Raw genomic sequence first — 13,685 nt, 5'->3', positions numbered from 1 at the left:
ATAGGGAACAAGACAGAGGGGAAGGGGAAAGGAAAGAAGGGACAAGTAAAAATATGAGAAAGAAGGGACAAGTAAAAATATGAGAAAGAAGGAAAACATGAAAAGAAAGGCTTGTAAATGGAGAAGGGAGGAGAGGTTGAAGGGAGAGAAGGGGAATGGGAAAAAACAAGTTATATCATGTACAGGTAAAAATTCTCATGATGAGCGTGATTGTTATGCATATCTAAAATGTACCAACAAAATCCAATTAAAAAGAAAATGTAGAAATACCTGGAAATTAATAACACATTCCTTATCAACTAATGGGTCACAGAAGAAATCAAGGGAAAAATTTAAAATTTTCTGGAAGTTAATGACAATATTTGTACATCTCAGAAGGACCTCTGGGATCCAAGATGCAATCAGTGCTCATATTAGCAAAACAGAGCAAGCTCAAATAAACAACATTATGAGAAGTCTTAAGATATTTAAGAAATAACAATCTAGGCCCAAACCAAAATTAAGGAGGGATATCATAAAGGTTAGAGCAGAAATAAATGAAACTAAGAATAAAAAAATACAAACAATCAACAACTCAAACAGCTGGTTCTTTGGAATAAACAAAATAGATAAACCATTGGCCAAATTTGCCAAGAGAGAGACTCAGATCAGTGCAATGAGAAATGAAAAAGGTGAAATTACAACAGACATCATTGAAATCCAAAAGATAGTTAGAATTAATTTGAAAAATTATATTCTAACAAATTGCAACATTTTCAAAGAAATGGACAGATTCCTAGACTCATACAATTACCAAACTAACCCAAGAAGACACAATGATAAACAAGCCAATAACAAGCAATGAAACTGAGACAGTAACACTCTACCAAATCAAAACAATCCAAGATTTGATGAATTTGCTGCTGAATTATACAAAACCTTTAAATATATCACCTATATTCCTAAAGCCCTTTAAAGAGACAGAGTGTTTCCAAATTCATTTATAGAAGCCAGCATCACTCCAACTCCAAATCCAGACAAAGACCCAATGGAAAAAGAAAGCTAGAGGCAAATATTCTTAATAAACACAGACGTAAAACTCCACAACAGCATATTAGCACATAAAATGCAGGACATCATCAAAATGATCATACCTCATAACCAGAGGTATGATCCCAGAAATACAAGGATGGTTTCAACAAATGCAAATCAATAAATGTAATACACATAAGCAGAAGCAATGTGAAAAACAACATGATCATATCAATACATGTAGAAAAGGCTTCAACAAATCCAACACTCTTACGGTAAGAGCCCTGAAAAAATAGGTATAGAAAGACCATACCTGATTTTGATAAAAGCTACTTATGATAAACCAAAGGCTACCATCAAATTTAATGGGAGAAAAACTAAAATCTGTCTCTAAAATCAGGAACAAGACAAGGATGTCTATTATCACCACTCTTTTACAACACATTACTTGAAACATTAACCACAGCAATCAGGCAAGAAAGAGAAAGAAAAAGGATACACATATGAAAGGAGAAACTCTAATTATTATTATGTGCAGATGACATGATATTCAATACAGAAGATCCAAAATATTCCACCAAAAAACCTCTCAGAATTAACAATCAATTCAGCAATGTAGCAGGATATAAAGTCAGCACTAATGTAAATTAATACAACCATTATGGAAATTCCTCAAAGTACTAAAGTTAGAAATTCCATACAACCCAGTTATCACCCTTCTATCGTCCCCAAAGAGATAAAGACATCATATTACAATGATACATGAATATCAACATTTATAGCAGCACAATTCATAATAGGTGAATCTTCAACCTATAAATCTGTCAACAGATGACTAGATAAAAAATCTGTGGTATACACAATGGAGTACTATTTGGCTATAAAGAAGGACAAATTTGAAACATTTGTAGGAAAATGTATGCACCTGAAATGTGTATAGTTGATCGAAATAAACCAGATACACATGCTTAAATATCATTTAGTGTCTCTCATTTGAGTAAGGCAGAGTATAAACAAGGAGCACAGTAAAGGATGAATAGGAGACAAGGGGACAGACTTCTTGTAAATGGGAAGAGGTGTAAGAGAACATGGGCAAAAATAGAGGAGGAGGAAAATGGAAATAAAGATACGCTAGCATAGAAACCTAATAACCTCAATGAATGTAAGCATTATATGTCATGAACATGAGATAAAATAAATAATATTAACAAGTAAGAAAATTTATATTCCAATAAATTTGAAAATCTAGAAGAAATGAATAAATTTCAAGATACATATGACCTTACCACAAATGACCCAAGATATTTAAAAATCTAAACATATCAATAACAAGAATTTATGTTGAAATAATAAAATCTCCACATTAACAAAAGCATGTAAAGTGAATTTACTGGTGAATTTAAACATATCTATTAAGAAGAACTAATATCAATACACTCATAATTTTTCCATGTAAGAAAAAGGGAAGAAATGCTTTCAAACTCATTGTGTAAAGCCAGAATTAACTTGATACCAAAACCAGATAAAGACTCAACAAAAAAAGAAAATTAGAAATTAATATTCTTCAATAAGATCTGTGGGTGCGTGTAATGGGAAATGGAACCCAGGATGGCTCTATTGCTGAGCTACAGTCTCATCTCTTTATTTTGAGGCAGGGTCTCACTAAGTTGCCTGGGTAGGACTCATACAGTGCTAGTAACACAGATGTGTGCCACCATGCCAAAATTGCAGTAAAATTCAACAACACATTTAAAAGATCACACACCATGATCAATGTATGCACCTGACACCATAGGTGTCATCTTTTGAGTACAAAGATGGTTCTACAAATGGAAATCAATAAATACTCTATCATAGATACATAGCACCAAAGGTAAAAACCACATGATTATCTCAATAGATGTAAAAAAGCCTTTGACAAAATTCTGCACCTTTTCATGATACAAAACCTCAGAAAATAAATATACAAGGATATATCCTCAAATTGACAGGAATGAAATATGGGCATTTCACAACTCTTGCTCAATACTTTAAACTTTAGCCAGGGCAATAAGGCAAAGAAAATAAATAAAAAGGATAAAAAAGGACAGGAAGAAGTATGAAATAAAACATTTTGTAGATGATATGATTCTTCATACAGAAGACTCTAAAAATTCCATCAGAAGGCTCCACATATGATAAGCAAATTCAGCAAATGGCAGGATACAAAATCAAAAATCAATAGCTTTCTTATAGTGCCAAAAATAAACTTGCCAAGAAAAAATCAGGAAACAATTCCATTCACAATAGCTTAAAAAAACTAGGAAACAACCTAACCTAGAAGGTAAAATGCCTATAGGACAATGATAAAAGATAATTGAATAAAACATTAGACAATGGAAAGATCTTCATTTTTTATTGATTGGCAGAACTAATATTGTTAAAGTGGTCTTATTTACCAAACTCTATCTATAGATTGAATTCAATCTTGATTAAAATATTAAAAACATTCTTCACATAAGCAAAAAAACAATCTAAAATTCATATGGGTGCACAAAAGTCCCAGAGAGGCTAAAATAGTACTAGACAAAACCCAATGCTGAAATTATCACAATGTCAGCTTTCAAATTATATGGCAAGGCTACTACAACAAAAACAATGTGGTACTGGCACAAAAACAGACATATATGCCAGTGGAACAGAAAATACAGAAACAAACTCAAGAACCTATAACCACCTGACTTTTGACAAAGCAGCCAACTGATGCCAGAGAAAAAGACCGCCTCCTTTAAAAAAATAAATAAATGGTGCTGGGAAAAGTAGATATCCACTGCAGAATATTGAAACTAGATCCTTATCTCTTCCCTGGTACTAAAATCAAAACAAAATGGATGCAAGTCTGTGATGCTTAATTGTGATTTGTCAATTTGACTTGACTAAAGTCCCCCTAGGAGATTAGTAAAATCCTAGGTGTGTCTGTGGATGACAGATCTATAGGTTAGTAAACTGAGGGAGAAGACCCACTCTGGATGTGGGTGGCACCAATCAACAGGCCTATAGTATAGTAGATGGAATACAAAAAGGAAAAAAGGAAATGCCTTAGGATATTTGTCTCCAGTTTCTTCAGCCTTCCATTATAGACTACTAATCATAGAAGAATTTTAGACTGTATAAAATAAATTTCACAAACATACATTTGGAAGTCTGTTTGAAAGTCTGTTTTTAACATTTTTTTATTTTAAAGAGAAAAAACAAAAATCAAGATGCAAACAAAAAGCAACAAGAAAAGCAAAGTGACAACAACAAAACAATGGCAGGATTGTTTTGGATTTCAAAACAAGATGATAGGAATTTAACAATGGTTGTTGAATTGCATATTGTTATCCTCAAAGTAATTGCTCAGGCTACCAGATATAGGCATGCAAGGCTGATCAAACAATAAAATTTTCCTTTGAGCACTTTCTTTATCTGTTTTAACATTTTCAAGTGGAAAAATTATCCTACATTTTAAATCTATTAAGTCTGAAAGAAAATTTTGGAAAAACTATCTTTTCTATAAACACCTTTTTTTTTTTTAAGAACTGACGTATTAGATATGGTCCACAAAGAAGAAAAATACATGAACCCTATTTCTTGCAAAGTGACATATTTGTATGGAAAGTTGCACTGCAGATTCTTTCATCTTCTGATACAACTTCTAATAGTGACTGTACAGTAAGCTTCCAATCCTCAACTGTTACTAGATCTTTTGGTTCCCCAGTAGCAGACAGTTATTTTGGATTTCTCTGCCTCTGATCCTGCAAGGCAGCCACTGTGAACCTTGCACTTTTAAGCTTGCAAGTCTACCTAAGAAATCCCTTTATATAACTATACATGTATTTTATAATGATTCTGTTCCTCTAGAGAACTCTAATTAGAATGTAAAACTAAACACTTTGAAACTGCTGGAAGGAAACATAGAGGAAACAGTTGAAGTCACAGGTAGAAAGATTTCCTGATAGGACCCCAATAGCTCAGTAAATAATATCAAAACTAAACAAATGGTAATACATTAGTTAGGAAAGCTTTTGCACAGCAAAGGAAAAAACCTAGAAAATGGGGGAAATCTTTGCTAGCTACTCTTTGTTGTACTCTAAGAAAATACCTTCATTATTTTGTGTATTATAGCAAACCTGCAATGTGACTTACTAAATGTGTTTTTTATCCTTTTTCCCTAACTGATATGTTAAGAGACCTAATTGATATGTTGAGCAATACTCTCCTCTGTAAAGAATTACAAGAATCTCACCTAATTGATATGTTAACCATTGTTGCCCTCTACAAACTCCAGAAGTTGTGCTAAAACAAGCTAACAAGGGTTGTTAATCACTGTTAGGTGCCTCTATTCTCGCTAAAGAGCTAAAGAAAACTAGGATGGCCCACTAATTTACACTTGTTTGAAGTAACTTGCTGTGTGCAGAGAGATTTGCATATGAGTTTAACCCTCTACCTGACCTTGACACATAACCACCGTTCTTTGTTCTGTATGGCGCCTTATTGCCTCCCTCTCCCCTCACCTATCTATCTAGGCCATAAAGAATTTGGGTTTCTGGTGACCTCTTCCCGACCCAGTGATGATCTGTCATAAAATGAGCCTGCCCCAATTTTAAGAACTGTTTAGCTTCAAAGAAATTACCGGGAAATACTATGGCCCAAACCCCAATCAGTGCTCTCCTTTTGTTCTGTATGCATCAAATGAGTTAGATATCAGATCTTTGTAAAACTTAAGTTTCCGCTTCTTGTAACTCTTGACCCCTTCGCACCCACTAGCGAAAAAAAGCTGTCCTGGGATAATTAACTCTCCACTTTCTTCTACAAATATTGCTGCAGATGTGCCACTCTGAGATAATGTCAGTCTGTAGGATGGGAATAATTTGAGAAGCACCAGGAACTCCCGAGATTGTCAGAGCTAAGTGGACAGCAATACAGTTTCCAGACTCGGGTCAACAAGTTTGATGGCTCTGCAGCTTTCTTTGTTTCTCCCCCCCTTTTTCCTCCAGCCTTTTTTTAAAGTCCTCCCTTCAGTCTCTGGGAGACAGTCTCCAAATTGGCTCCCAGAGACTCGTTGCCAGGCCTGGAAATAAAGCCTTTGCCACCTAAATTTTCGGTCTCTTGCTTCCTTGAATTTTATACCGGGGCCTGAGTTATAACACTCTTCTGATAGATGATTAATTTCTAAAAAAATTTTTTTTGGTATCAGGGATCAAACTTATGACCACGTGCTTGCAAGGCAGGCGGATATGTCGCTGAGTTAATCCTCGGCCCCATAATTTCTAAAATATATAAAAATTCAAAAATACCACCAACACCCCAGGGGTGGGGGAGAACTAACTCTAGAACCAAATCGAAACATAGGCAAATGAACTGAACATAAACACTTCTCGAAAGAAGTACAAATGGCCAAGTTTATGAAAAATGTTCAACATTTTTAGTTAATGGGGAAATGCAAATCAAAGCTACACTGAGATCCTTCTCACCTCAGTTTTCCAACGGATATCATGAAGAATACAACAAACAATGAATGCTGGAGGGCAGGATGGGGGGCGGGGAGAACAGAGCCCTTCTACATTGTTGATGGGGCTATAAACTCATATAGTCACTATAGGAAATCAGTATAGAGATCCTCAAAACCTAAAACTCAATATACCATTTGATCTAGCTATATCTTTCCTTGGTAGATTCTCTAAAGAATCAGAAAGCACACTATAGTGGCATGTGCATACCCTGTTCACAACACATAATTCACAATAGCTAAGCTGTGAAAATGGACTTGATATCTCTCAAAAGAGAAATGGATAAAGAAATGTGGTATATACACAATTGAGTCTTATTTAGCCATAAAAAAGAACTAAATCATGTCATCTTCAGGAAAATGGAGATATCATGTTATGTGAAAAACACCAGTCTCAAAAAGCATGTTAACCTAAAAATAAATTTAAATAAATGAGAGATAACAGAAAACTAGAAGATAGAGAGATGGGAAAAGGAAATGAGGAAGAGGGAAGAAAAGGAGAGAGTGGGTATTAGGAATGACAATCATGTAAATATCTTAGATACATGTACCAAAATGTCAGAATGGATCTCCTATTGTTCTACATTATTAAAATGCACCAAGATAAAAATTACTAATCCTAGAACAATCCCATACTATACAAAATAAATTTTACTAATATGCATTTGGAAGTCTGTATGAATAAAGTCTGCGTTAACATTTTTAAGTGAAAAAATTATCTTACATTCTAAGCCTGTTAGTCCTTGAAAAGAAAAATTTCAAAAACCTATCTTTTCTATAAATATATTTTTTATGTTTTTTAGATGTATTAGGTGTGACCCATAGGAAGGAGCTAAGAAAATACGATACATGAATCTCATTTCTTGCAAATTGATACATTTGTACTGAAAGCTGTTATTTTGGAAGCAATCAGGCAAATTAACCTTGACAGTATTATTTTGGTAAGGATGCTGTGCAAGTCTCCATCTGCACTGAGAATTTGCACTGAAGCAAGGAACAGCTGATACATGCAAAAATACATCATTTCAGAATGGTACCCATAAATTCCTTGCCCCTGGAATGGATCCACTGGGATGAGATGATAATAATGAGGAGTTTGAATTTCTGTTTACTACTTTTGAAAGGGAAGAAGCCATATGAAAAAGTAGGTTATTCTGTCCATCAGTGAACAAACTTGGTATAGGAAGAAAGTGGGGGATTGCAAAATGGAAGGAAACAATGGCATGATTTTTCTTTGTAAATTACCATTTTTAAAGAAGATCCTTACGCCTAAAGGTAAACAACTCCAAAGAGAATAGAGTTGAAACAAAAATAGGTAATGAGGATACCTAGGCTTTTATTTTGAAATTAATCAGATGGAGTTGATTATATAAAGCCCAAATTACGTGTAATTGTGAATTAAGTTTCAAGTCTGAGTCAAGTAAAACAGTTAGTGCAGAAAAATTCCATATAACATCATGTTGAAGATACAGTAATATGGTGATGGACAGTTTTTTACTTAATTTGGAAAACAGTATTAGGTTAAAATGAAAAGAAAAATAGACTTTTAAAAAATTCTCAGAAATATTTTTGTTCTAAAAACTCATTAAAAACACCAGTGCTAGGGGCTGGGGGTTTAGCTCAGAGGCATAAGCACCTGCCTTGCAAGCAGGCAGTGTGAGTTCGATCTCTGGTACCGATAAAAAGGAAAAAGACAAAAACAAACAAACAAAGAAAAAAAACACCAGTGCTAGTTTTTTTGTCATTACCATTTGTAACTAAATCCCTATTAACAAAGAGAGATCATACCCCTAAATTACTTTTCTTTTTAAAAATTCTATTTTCTCTATTATTTAATGATAGTTATGAGGAGATGGACTGCTTCTAAAAAGGCTGAAAGACACTGCTAATGCTATTCCTAGTTTTATTGTAGCAGAGAAAAAGAGAACTTGGCTCTTTGGAAAAGGACTAGGTTTTTTGCAAAGGCAAGGTAACCTAAGTCATGATTAGTTTTTGATGCAATCTCTATTTTTGTTTTTTTTTTTTTTTTTTTTGGCTTTTTCGTTTTTATCGGTACCAGGGATTGAACTCACGACTGCCTGCTTTCAAGGCCGGCGCTTATGCCGCTGAGCTAAATCCCCAGCCCCGCAATCTCTATTTTTGGCTAGTTAGTAAATGGTAGACAAGAATTAGACACAGGGTTTTTCTTTGCCTGGGGATCGGGCTTCCTGTGGGTCACATAAGTCCAACAGAGGTCTGGAACTCTCCTCTTCACCTGGGGGCCAGGCTCTGGCTCCCTGTTGGTCCAGTAAGAACAGCAGAGGCAGGGAACTCCGCCCCAGCCCGGCGAACTATTTTCTTCCCCTGGGGCCCAGGATCCCACTTCCTGTCAAAATCAGGAAGGAGCGAGTAAGGAGGGAGCAGGGAATTCTGTCCCAGCCTGGCTGACCTCTCTACCTCTCTTGGAACAAAACCTGAAACTCAAAAATATAGGAAAATGACAAAACAAAAGACCAAAATGCAGTCTCAAACATCCAGCCCATCCTAAGAAAGCCTAGGAGCCATGTGCATAGAAGAAAATATATGCGACATTCCTGAAATACCTGAAATAATAGTAACTGAAATAAAGAAGCAACTCTGGAAAGCCTTAAAGGAAATGAAACTAGAAATAATCTCTCAGGTAAAAGAAGAAATGATAAAAGAAATGAAGGAGATGCTGAACATATCTAAAGAAGACAGTTAACAAACTTGAGAAGATAAACAAAAAGATAGAATCCCTGGATGAACAATATAAGAAACAAATAGAATATATAAAGCAGATGCAAAGAGATATACAGGAAATCAAAAACTCCATCAAAAGGTGTAAAAACCACCTCAATGAATGTGAAGATAGAATTTCAGACCTTGAAGACAAGATTGCAGCCAGTGAATAGGAAAGGAAAGATCTTTTAAAAGTAACAAGAAATCAGGAAATAACAATTCAACACCTGCAAGATGACGCAAAGAGGAACAACATAAGGTTAATAGGGATAAATGAAAAAGAAGGGAACAACATAAAGGATGTCAAGAGGATATTTAGAGAAGTAATAGTTGAAAATTTCCCAAACATGAGACTGGAAACCGATGTCAAGATCAGTGAAGCAAATAGAACTCCAAATAGCCATAAACAAAATAAAACTACACCCAGACACATAGTAATGGCCATCCCAGAAATCAAACAAAAGAATAGAATATTAAAAGCTGTAAGAGAGAAAAAACAGATCACCTATAAAGGAAAACCTATCAGAATCACAGCAGACTTCTCAGCACAAGCAATAAAGTCAAAGAAGAGCATGGAGCGAAGTATTTCACATTCTAAAGGAAAATGATTTCCAACCTAGGCTGATGTATCCTGCAAAACAGTCCTTCAAAATAGATGGAGAAATAAGATACTTCCATGACAAAGAACAGCTGAAAAATTACACGATCACCAAGCCAACCCTGCAAAGAACACTGAAAGACAGCCTAGATGCATCTAGGAAAAAACCACTAAACAAAGCAGACAATTAAAGAGAAACGAAAGACAAAGATACAACAGCAGAAAGATAACATGTCAACAATAAACCAATATATAACAGTTATAACCATTAATGTAAATGGTCTCAGTGCACCAATTAAAACAGACTGGCAGAATGGATCAAGAAACAAAATCCAACCATATGTTGTCTACAAGAAACCCATCTAACCCAAAAGGATAATCACAGACTGAAAGTCAAAGAATGGAAAACAATACTTTATGCAACAGGAACCCCCAAAAAAGCGGGGGTGGCTATTCTGTTTGCAGACAATGTGAACTTCAAGCCAATAATGATCAGAAAGGATAAAGAAGGTCACTACATACTGGTTAGGGGAAAACTCCAAGAGGAAGAGATAATTATCTTAAATACATATGCACCAAATTCCAGAGCACCCAGTTATATAAAACAAGTACTAACAGAAATGAAAAACCAAGTTAACAGTGACACAATTCTAACAAGAGATCTTAATACACCATTCAGACCAATGGACAGATCAACCAGACAGAAAATCAGCAAAGAAATAAAAGAACTGAATCGCACCTGTGAACAAATGGACTTAATAGACATATACAGAGTATTCCACCCAACAACAACAGAACACACATTCTTCTCAGCAGTACATGGGTTATGTTCTAAAACAGACCATATATTAATTCACAAAACATATCTAAATAAATGCAAAAGGGTTGAAATCATCCCTTGCATGTTATCGGACCATAGCGCTATGAAATTAGAATTTAATGATAAAAGACACTACAAAATTCCCACAAACACATGGAAACTGAATAATACACTCTTGAGTAATGAGTGGGTCACAGAGGAAATCAAAGAAGAAATTAAACACTACCTACAAGAAAATGAAAACACAAATGCAACTTACCAGAATTTGTGAGGTGCAATGAAAGCTGTCCTCGGAGGAAAATTTATAGCACTGAGTTCACATATCAGGAAAACAGAACGAATACAAATAAATAACCTGATGTTATACCTCAAACATCTAGAAAAAGAAGAGCAAGTCAAGCCCAAAGCCAAAAGAAGAGAAGAAATTATAAAAATCACAGCTGAAATCAATGCAATAGACACTAAACAAACAAATCAAAAAATCAATGAATCGAAGAGTTGGTTCTTTGAAAGAATAAATAAAATGGATAAGCCCCTAGTCAACCTTATTTAAAAAAAGGGAGGAAAAAGCTCAAATTCATGCAATAAGGAATGAAAGAGGAGAAATCACTATGGACCCTATAGAAATACAGAAAATCATCAACACCTATTTCGAAAACCTCTACTCTCACAGGTTTGATAACACAGAGGAAATGGACAGATTCCTAGAAGCATATGAAGTACCAAAGCTAGGTCATAAAGATGTAAAACTACTGAATAACCCAATTTCTATTAATGAAATAAAAAACGTAATTAAATCCTTACCTACAAAGAAGAGCCCAGGCCAGATGGATTCACTGCAGAATTCTACAAGAAATAAAAAGAAGACCTAACGCCGACACTCCTCAAACTCTTCAATGAAATTGAAAGGGAAGCAATCCTTCCTAAGTCATTCCTGGAAGCAAATATTACTCTAGTACCAAAACCTGAGAAAGACCCAACTAAAAAAGAGAACTACAGACCAATCTCCCTAATGAACACAGATGCAAAATTTCTCAATAAAATATTGGCAAATAGGGGGCTGGGGATTTAGCTCAGTGGCATAAGCACCTGCCTTGTAAGCAGGCGGTCGTGAGTTCGATCCCTGGTACCGGTTAAAATGAAAAAGACAAAAAAAAAATATTGGCAAATAGGATGCAGCAAATCATCAAGAAGATCATACACCATGACCAAGTGGGATTCATCCCAGGCATGCAGGGATGGTTCAATATACGTAAATCAATAAACGTAATACACCATATCAATAGAGCCAAAAGTAAGAACCACATGATCATTTCTATAGATGCAGAAAAAGCTTTTGATAAGGTCCAACATTCATTCATGATAAGAACCCTGCAGAAAATTGGAATAGATGGTCTTTACCTCAAAATAATAAAGGCCATCTATGACAAACCAACAGCCAATATCATACTAAATGGCCAAAAATTGAAGGCCTTTACTTTAAAATCAGGCACAAGACAAGGATGTCCCTTATCACCGTTTCTATTTAATATAGTACTGGAAATACTAGCCAGAGCAATTAGACAAGAGAGAGAAATAAAAGGTGTAAAGATAGGAAAAGAAGAAGTTAAGCTATCATTATTTGCAGATGACATGATACTCTATATAGAAGATCCCCAAAACTCCACTGAAAGACTGCTAGATATAATAAATAAATTTAGTAATATAGCTGGCTATAAAATCAATACTCAAAAATCAATAGCATTCCTATACACTAATAACAAAGTCACAGAAAGAGAAATAAGAGAAGCCACACCCTTCCCAGTAGCAACCAAAAAAATGAAATATCTAGGAATTACTCTCACGAAAGAAGTGAAAGACCTGTACAGGGACAATTATATTACACTGAAAAATGAAATTGAAGATGATCTCAGAAGATGGAAAAACATCCTTTGCTCATGGATAGGAAGAATAAATATTATGAAAATGGCCATTCTCCCAAAACTTTTATACAGATTCAATGCAATCCTGATAAAAATACCATCAACATACCTCACAGAACTTAAGAAATCACTCCTAAAATTCATCTGGAGTGAGAAGAGACCTAGAATAGCAAGGACAGTTCTAAGCAGCAAAGGCAAGGCAGGAGGTATCACAATCCCTGACTTGAAATTATACTACAAAGCAACCATGGTAAAATCAACATGGTACTGGAACCAAAACAGAGCCGAAGATCAGTAGCATCGATTAGAAGATACAACCACAACTGCAAACACACTTAACCACCTTATCTTCGATAAAGGGGCCAAACATGTTCACTGGGAGAATGACAGTCTCTTTAATAAATGGTGCTGGAAAAACTGGCTCTCCATATGTCGAAAACTAAAACTAGACCCTTGCCTATCACCATGTACTAAAATAAAATCTAAATGGATCAAAGATCTAAATATTAAAACAGAAACACTAAATCTATTGGAAGACAAACTGGGTAAAAACCTTGAAAATATAGGAGTAGCCAGAGAATTCATGAACAGGACTCAAACCGCACGGGAAATACTTCCCAGAATCAATAACTGGGATCACCTCTTATTAAAAAGTTTCTGCACGTCAAAAGAAATCTCCAGCATCGTGAGAAGAAAACCCACAAACTGGGAAAAAATCTTAGTGAACTGCCCTTCGGACAAAGGACTTCTATCTAAAACATATAAAGAATTAAAAAAAATCAGACCCCAAGATTCAAAGACCCAATCCAAAATGGGCATCTGAGATGAATAAACAATTCTCAGATGAAGAAATACAAATGGCAAATATATGAAAAAATGTTCATCATCATTGGTCATTAGAGAAATGCAAATCAAAACCACATCGAGATTTCATCTTACTCCTGAAAGAATGGCCAAGATCAAGAAAACCACCAACAACAAATGCTGGAGAGGCTGTGGAGAAAAAGGAACTCTCCTGCACTGTTGGTGGGAGTGTAGACTGGTACAACCATTGTGGAGGTCAGT

At 35.1% G+C, this 13,685-nt stretch overlaps 1 protein-coding gene across 13 annotated transcripts in view; it reads right to left on the bottom strand.

The window, feature by feature from the left end:
• The window catches only part of Dock3 (dedicator of cytokinesis 3), a 707,026-nt gene that overhangs the window by 206,227 nt on the left and 487,114 nt on the right, over window positions 1-13,685 (bottom strand). The window lies entirely within an intron of this gene.

The sequence above is a fragment of the Cavia porcellus genome, unplaced genomic scaffold (assembly GCF_034190915.1).
Source record: "Cavia porcellus strain 051 isolate PalLab524CR breed Dunkin Hartley unplaced genomic scaffold, mCavPor4.1 scaffold_5, whole genome shotgun sequence".
NCBI lineage: Eukaryota > Metazoa > Chordata > Mammalia > Rodentia > Caviidae > Cavia > Cavia porcellus.
The sequence above is the reverse complement of the archived record's forward strand: the minus strand, read 5'-3'. Positions and strand labels throughout refer to the sequence as shown.